This window comes from Mus pahari, chromosome 23, assembly GCF_900095145.1.
Source record: "Mus pahari chromosome 23, PAHARI_EIJ_v1.1, whole genome shotgun sequence".
NCBI classification, from domain to species: domain Eukaryota; kingdom Metazoa; phylum Chordata; class Mammalia; order Rodentia; family Muridae; genus Mus; species Mus pahari.
In genome coordinates, this window is record NC_034612.1 from 23792074 (window position 1) to 23798350 (window position 6277).

The 6277-nt window shown below is 42.9% G+C and overlaps 1 protein-coding gene across 2 annotated transcripts in view; it reads left to right on the top strand.

The window, feature by feature from the left end:
* Positions 1 to 6277, top strand: part of Galnt17 (polypeptide N-acetylgalactosaminyltransferase 17) — a 445148-nt gene that overhangs the window by 353187 nt on the left and 85684 nt on the right. The gene's annotated exons all lie outside the window — the stretch shown is intronic.

A 6277-nucleotide genomic window follows, 5' to 3' on the forward strand; every position in this document is an offset into this window, starting at 1 on the left:
CCCAGTCTCCAGATTAGGTTCACTGGTGAGCCTTCCAATTCTGGATTGTAGTTCATTTCAAATATAGTCAAGTTGACAACCAGGAATAGCCACTACAACCCCCTCCCCCCAAATAATGGACAGTAACCTGGAATTTTAAACCATACAATCCCTTCCTTCGCAATATTGATTTTTGTCAAGGTATTTGTCTCAGCAACAGAAATAAATGAACCTGGAACAACTCTCTACCATATTCCTATGAGATGGGGTTCCCTCACTGAACCGACACTTAGACCAGGCTAGCAAGCTTCAGCAATGCTCCTGTCTTCATTCCATAGAGTGCTGGGGTTACAGCTGTGGCCAGCTTCCTACACAGGTGATAAAGAATTGAATTGGGTCTTCATGCTTGCACGAGTGCTCTTTGCCTGCTAAGCCCTGTCTCAGTGCTGCTTCATCTTTCTTTGAAGACAAGAATGATCTGAGCATCTCTCTATACTCTCCTAACAGAACGGATGAAGGGGAAGAGGTTACATCAGGCTAAAGCATAGGGTTTGGGTGGAGACACTGTCTTTGCGGAGTATACATGTACAGCTGGAAGGATCCCCAATGACAAGAGGGACCCACCATATCTGAGGCTCAATGACAACAGCATGTTGCTAAAGCTCATTAGAAGGACGTTCCTCTGCCTATCCTCATAAGGGTTTTCCTTCCTTTTTCTCCTTTTCTTTTGACTTGTAGATTTATTGAATGGTTTTGCTGGGCTATCACTGATGTATAAAAGTTGGCATTTTTTTAAAGGTGTTCAGTCTGTGGTGTCTTGGCATACAGTGTGCAGTGATCAATACCATCACCATCATAACATACCCACATCTATATAGTTGCCGCTAGGGAGAGATGCATTTAAGATCTAATGCCTTAGAAAATTAAGAAGTCTTTGCTTGGTTGCGACACTAGGGATGGAACCCAGAGCCTAGTGCTTGCTACCAAGTTTGCTGCCAATCATAAACATATTTCTGTGTGTAATGAACACATTTATAACTCTATGTAAGTAAACAAATCTTCTTAAATATTCGCATCAGTTTTTTGTATATTTTTCAGGCATGTGCATGTGTGTAGCATTTTTTTTTTTTTTGGTATGTGCACACAGAGGCTCCAGGTTCATGTCTAGAATCATCCTCCATCATTCTTTCACCTTATGTGTAGAGGCAGGGTCTCTCAATCAAACCTAGAGCTCGTTAATATGCCTAGGATTGCTAGCTGACTTGCTCTGTGGATCTTCTGCCACCTCTTTCCAAGGCTGGAATTACAGATGGTCTGTTGTCTGTAGATTTTGCTATCCCCCCCTCCCGCCCAGAATGGGCCGTACTACCAGCCCCCACCCAGATTCCCTTGGATCTACGGATTAAAACACACACACACAAACATTAACTTAGTTTTTAACCTGCCTTATGGCTCAATTGTTAGGCGCTCCTAATCTCCCACAGCTTGCGTGTCTAATCTCCCAACTGGGGAAATGGCCTGTGGCCGCTGTGCCCAAGATCTCACATGGCTGGTTGGTTTTTCTCCCTCGGAAGCATGGTGAAAATCCCTGTTCTCTCCCCTGCAACTGATAGCTTGCCTGCAGGGACCTAGAAGGCCCACCTCTTCAGCCTAGCTCATTGGCCACTAGCATCTTTACTGATGGATCAAGAACCAATTGGAGAACAGGTCTGCCACAATGGTCCTCCATGCCCAGCTCATATTTACATGGGTTTCTGGGGATCTGAACTCCAACCCTCAAGCTTGTGAACCAGGTTTGTGTCATGTTATTTTCATCACAGCAACAAAAAGTAGCTAATATACCAGAGCTTTGTTTTAAGCGAAAGAAATCTCTGAATGCTATTTGTTTTAGAGGTTATAATCCTGGTTTATACATCTTGGATCAAAAAAAAAAATTTAGATAAATAATGAATGTACTCTTAAGCAATGGATTCCCATCCAACCAGGTCTGGTGATGCATGCTTGTCATCTTGACACTCAGAAAGCTGAGCTGAGAAGATTAGGAGTTCAAGGACAACCTAGGCTACACTGAGAGCTTGTGTTTGGAAAGAAGAAAGGGAAGGAAAGAGAATGGAATGAAGATAGGGATAAATAAGGAAGGGAGGGAGAAAGAAAAGAAGGAAGGAAGCTAAGGAGGGGGGAGGAAAGGAAAAGAGAAGCAGAAGAAGAAAAGAGAATGGAGTAGAGAACTTCCTTCATGTACATAAATACAGTTTTCACTCATTGTGAGCATTCATTCATGTACACAGTTTCATCTATAAAAATGACTTGGAGGGCTGGAAACATTGCACGGTGGGTAAAGGCACACCCCGCTGAGCCTGACAGCCTGAGTTAGACCTCCAGAATCCACATGGAAGAAGGGGAGAGACAGCTCCTGCAAATTGTCTTCTGACCATCACATGTGAGCAGTAGTGTGTGCATACCTCAGAGAGAGAGACTGCTTGTGGACGTTGTACATCGTGGTGCGCACTAGGCTCCGCACCACGATGTACAACGTCCACAAGAAAAGCCATCAGAACTGGAAGTCTTCCTGGTTCAGGAAGCTAAAGTAGCTGAGATGACTCCCAAGTGGATTCAACTGTGACCAAAACAGGAGAAAGAAAAGAAGGAAGGAAGCTAAGGAGGGGGGAGGAAAGGAAAAGAGAAACAGAAGAAGAAGAAGAAAAGAGAATGGAGTAGAGAACTTCCTTCATGTACATAAATACAGTTTTCACTCATTGTGAGCATTCATTCATGTACACAGTTTCATCTATGTGTGTATATGTGTGTCTGTGCGTATATGTATGTGTCTCGGTGTAGGTGTTTCTGTGTGTGTATGTGTGTGTCTGTGTGTGTATATGTGTGTCTTTGTGTGTATGTGTTTCTGTGTGTGCGTGTGTATGTATATAGTATGTGATGCATATGTATGTGCATGCATGTGTGAGTGCATGGATATGTCAGTGTGTTGTATGTGTGTGTGTACATTTGTATATATGTGTACCTGTGTGTGTGTCTGTGTGTATGTATATGACTGTGTGTTTCTGTCTCTCTCTCTCTCTCCATATATATACACATACATACATATTCTGGTAGTCACTTTCTGACTACCAGGAAATGGAAGTCTAATGTGTCATTTTCCTTTACTTATGAACCTAAAGAAACCTCTCAAACAACTCCCCCATCTGGGAACCCAGGGTTAAATTTCATGGACCTTTAGCAAAGACATCATATTCAAACCATCATGTATGTGTTTGCAATTTTGTGTGTGTATATATACTTTGTGTGTACCTGTAATAAATATACACACACAGAGACACACATACACCAAAAAGCCCTGCCTCAAGAGAACTTCCCAAAGACAAGTAAAAACAGGCATCATTTGTAGAATAAAATGGATTCTCTTGGGGTAGAGTGTCTACAATTTTGTAGACTTAGATTCTATCTATCTGTGTGTGTGTGTGTGTGTGTGTGTGTGTGTGTGTGTGTAGCATATGAGTTGTGATATACGTGTGGAGGTCAGAAGACAGCTTTCAGGAGTTACCTTTCTCCTTCCATCATGTGAGTACCAGAGATCAAAGTAAGTCACTGGCTATGGCAGCAAGCATCTTTACAAGCTGAACCATCACACTGGCCCCTAAGTTGAATTCTATACCATTTGGGTATTCAGTCTAACCTCACTAAATAAGTGGATCTTGATTACTTCGTTTCTTAATTTCTTTTTCCCCTTCAAGATAAATTGGAAAGGAAGAACTTAGTCAATATATATTTGAGTTCGTTTCCTTTATAATTCAGGACTGTCTTGGGGAGATGTGAAACACAGAGACACACACAAAAATAGAACAATATGATGAATCCAAAGGCATGAATTATTCAAGTTAAATGAATGATAACATTTTGCTATGTGTTTGTGATTTTTTTTTGTTGTTATTTTAGTAACTTCCTGGTATTTTAAAAGCAAATTCTCAGACATGAATCTAAAACCGCTTTTGGCTCTCTGCTAACATATGAAGACTTTCTTAAAACATAATAGACTTGATATAATGTGGCACTTAACGAAATTTAATATTCATATTTTCACAAAAATATTTCCCAAAATGCTGTCAGAGTTTTCCTCAAAAAAAAAAAAAAAAGCACGTTGTTTTAACACTTGGTTTGTTCATCTAAGACTTCACACAAGGCCTGCCCACACGTCGTACTTCCTTGATGTCTCTCAAGTATCTTTTCATCTCTTCCCTGTATGGCTGTATGCTGTTCACTTTTAAAAGATCTCTTTTAATCCTGTGTCTGTTAAAGAGTCCCTAACCCTAACCCTAACCCTAACCCTAACCCTAACCCTAACCCTAACTCTACGTGCATGTGAGTGCAGGTGCCTGTGGTAGCCAGAAGAGGGTGCTGGATCCCTCGAAGCTGGAACTACCAATGTGGATGCTGGGAACCAGTCTTAAGTCTTCTACCTAACCACTGAATCATTTCTCCAGCTCCATTATCTTTCCTATTTTTAAAGTTGCAGTCATTTATAAAGTTTTACATAATACTGGATTTGGTAGATCAGTTCCTCTCGGCATCTATAACATGTGACTCTAACCTCTATTCCGTAAATGGTAAGAAGACATAGAAAGGTTTTTGCTTGCTATTTTTGTTTCTGTTTCTCAATCTTTCTATGCTGGAAATCAACCATAAAACTCCACCCTAGCCACACCCCAAGCTCCTAGATGCGGAAAGCTGATTCTGGCCATTCCTGACACCTATTCCGCCCTCCTGTTCTCTCTGCTTCTTTTCTGCATCCCTGTCTCCCTCCCTTTCTCACTTGGTTCATGTCTTAGTCTCTGTCCTATGGTCGTGACGGGATACCATCCCCACATTGACTCTCTAACAGAAAGCCTTTGGCTGGGGCTGGCTTGCGGTTTCAGAGGTTTAGTCCATTCTCATCGTGACGGCCAGCATGGTGGCACACGGGCAGACATGGTGCTGGAGAAGTAGTCTGGGAATTAGACCTGCGGGTTAGAAGAAGAGAGAGACAGTGGGCCTGGCTTGGGCTTTTGAAACATCAAAGCCCACCCCCAGTGACACACTTCCTCCAACAAGGCCACACCTCCTCAGGGAGGCCTGCAGCTCCTTGATGACTACTACACAAGCCTGTGGGGGCCGTTCACATTAAGCCACCACAGTTCTTTCCTCCTTTCACCCTTTCTTCCTGCTTTCTTTCCCTTGCTATTTCCTCCCTCCCCTTATTCCCTCCCTCTCTCCTCCTTACCCCTTACCTCCTTTTCCCCCTACCTCCTGCCTTTCTTCACTTCTGTTCCTTCTCCCCCTTTCTCCTTCTCTCCCTCCCTCCCATCCTTGTAGGCTGTGATTTAAGGACGATAACTTTATCTGCTCCCAATCTAGCTCCCAAATAGTTGACACAGATCCATTAACAAGCTTGAAGCATGGTGGCTGGGTAGATACTTAGCTACTCTAACCCTCTAAGCTATCTGTTTCCCAGCCAAAGGCTCTGTGTCACGTGCAGTTTGGGTCTCGCCCTGGCTTGCCCTGCTCCACGTGTGTCATGTTGAATCCCTTGGCGACCTGCTCATCAAGACTTCTGGACTTGTGCCTCATGGCTACCTCTTCTCTTCCTTCCTCTCCTACTTGAGGGGATCCTCTCTCTGGGATTAGAAGTCCTACCTTTTCTGCCCAGCCATAGGCTTATCAGTTCCGTATTAACCAATCAGAGATATCTGGGGAGCATTCTTTATGCAACATTGACACTGGGGATGGTTCAGTAATCCTGACTCTGCTAGCATCTGGATTGTAACCAGAGCTCTGGGCACAGAAATAATCATCTGAGTACACAGAGCACAAAACCATCCCCCAATACTTCCTTGTGAGCATGCTGTAGATGATGCTCTTCTGGTCCCACCCATTAGTAGAACTTGCCCAGTTGCCATTATCCTGTGTTTGTGGTGTTAAGATTCAAAGCTGGAGTCAGGTGTTGTCAGCTTGACTGATGTATTATAAAATTCCTCATCAACCTCTCACCTAATTAATGGTGTCAGCAGTGCCTGCATCTTCCCCTACATCCATTATTTCATTAGTGCCCCGGGAAATGGTTAGTTTCTTTTAAAGAAATCTACATTCGCTCTGCATTTCTAAGCTGAAATACCTACCTCAAGCCAGAAAAGGCTTGGTAAATGCTCATTCCTTCTTTATACTTAAACATTTTTAGAAGAACGTTGGTGCTGTAGCCACTTCTAAAGTTGACCAAAGAGGTCATTTTATTTCCCTGGTAATATGGTAT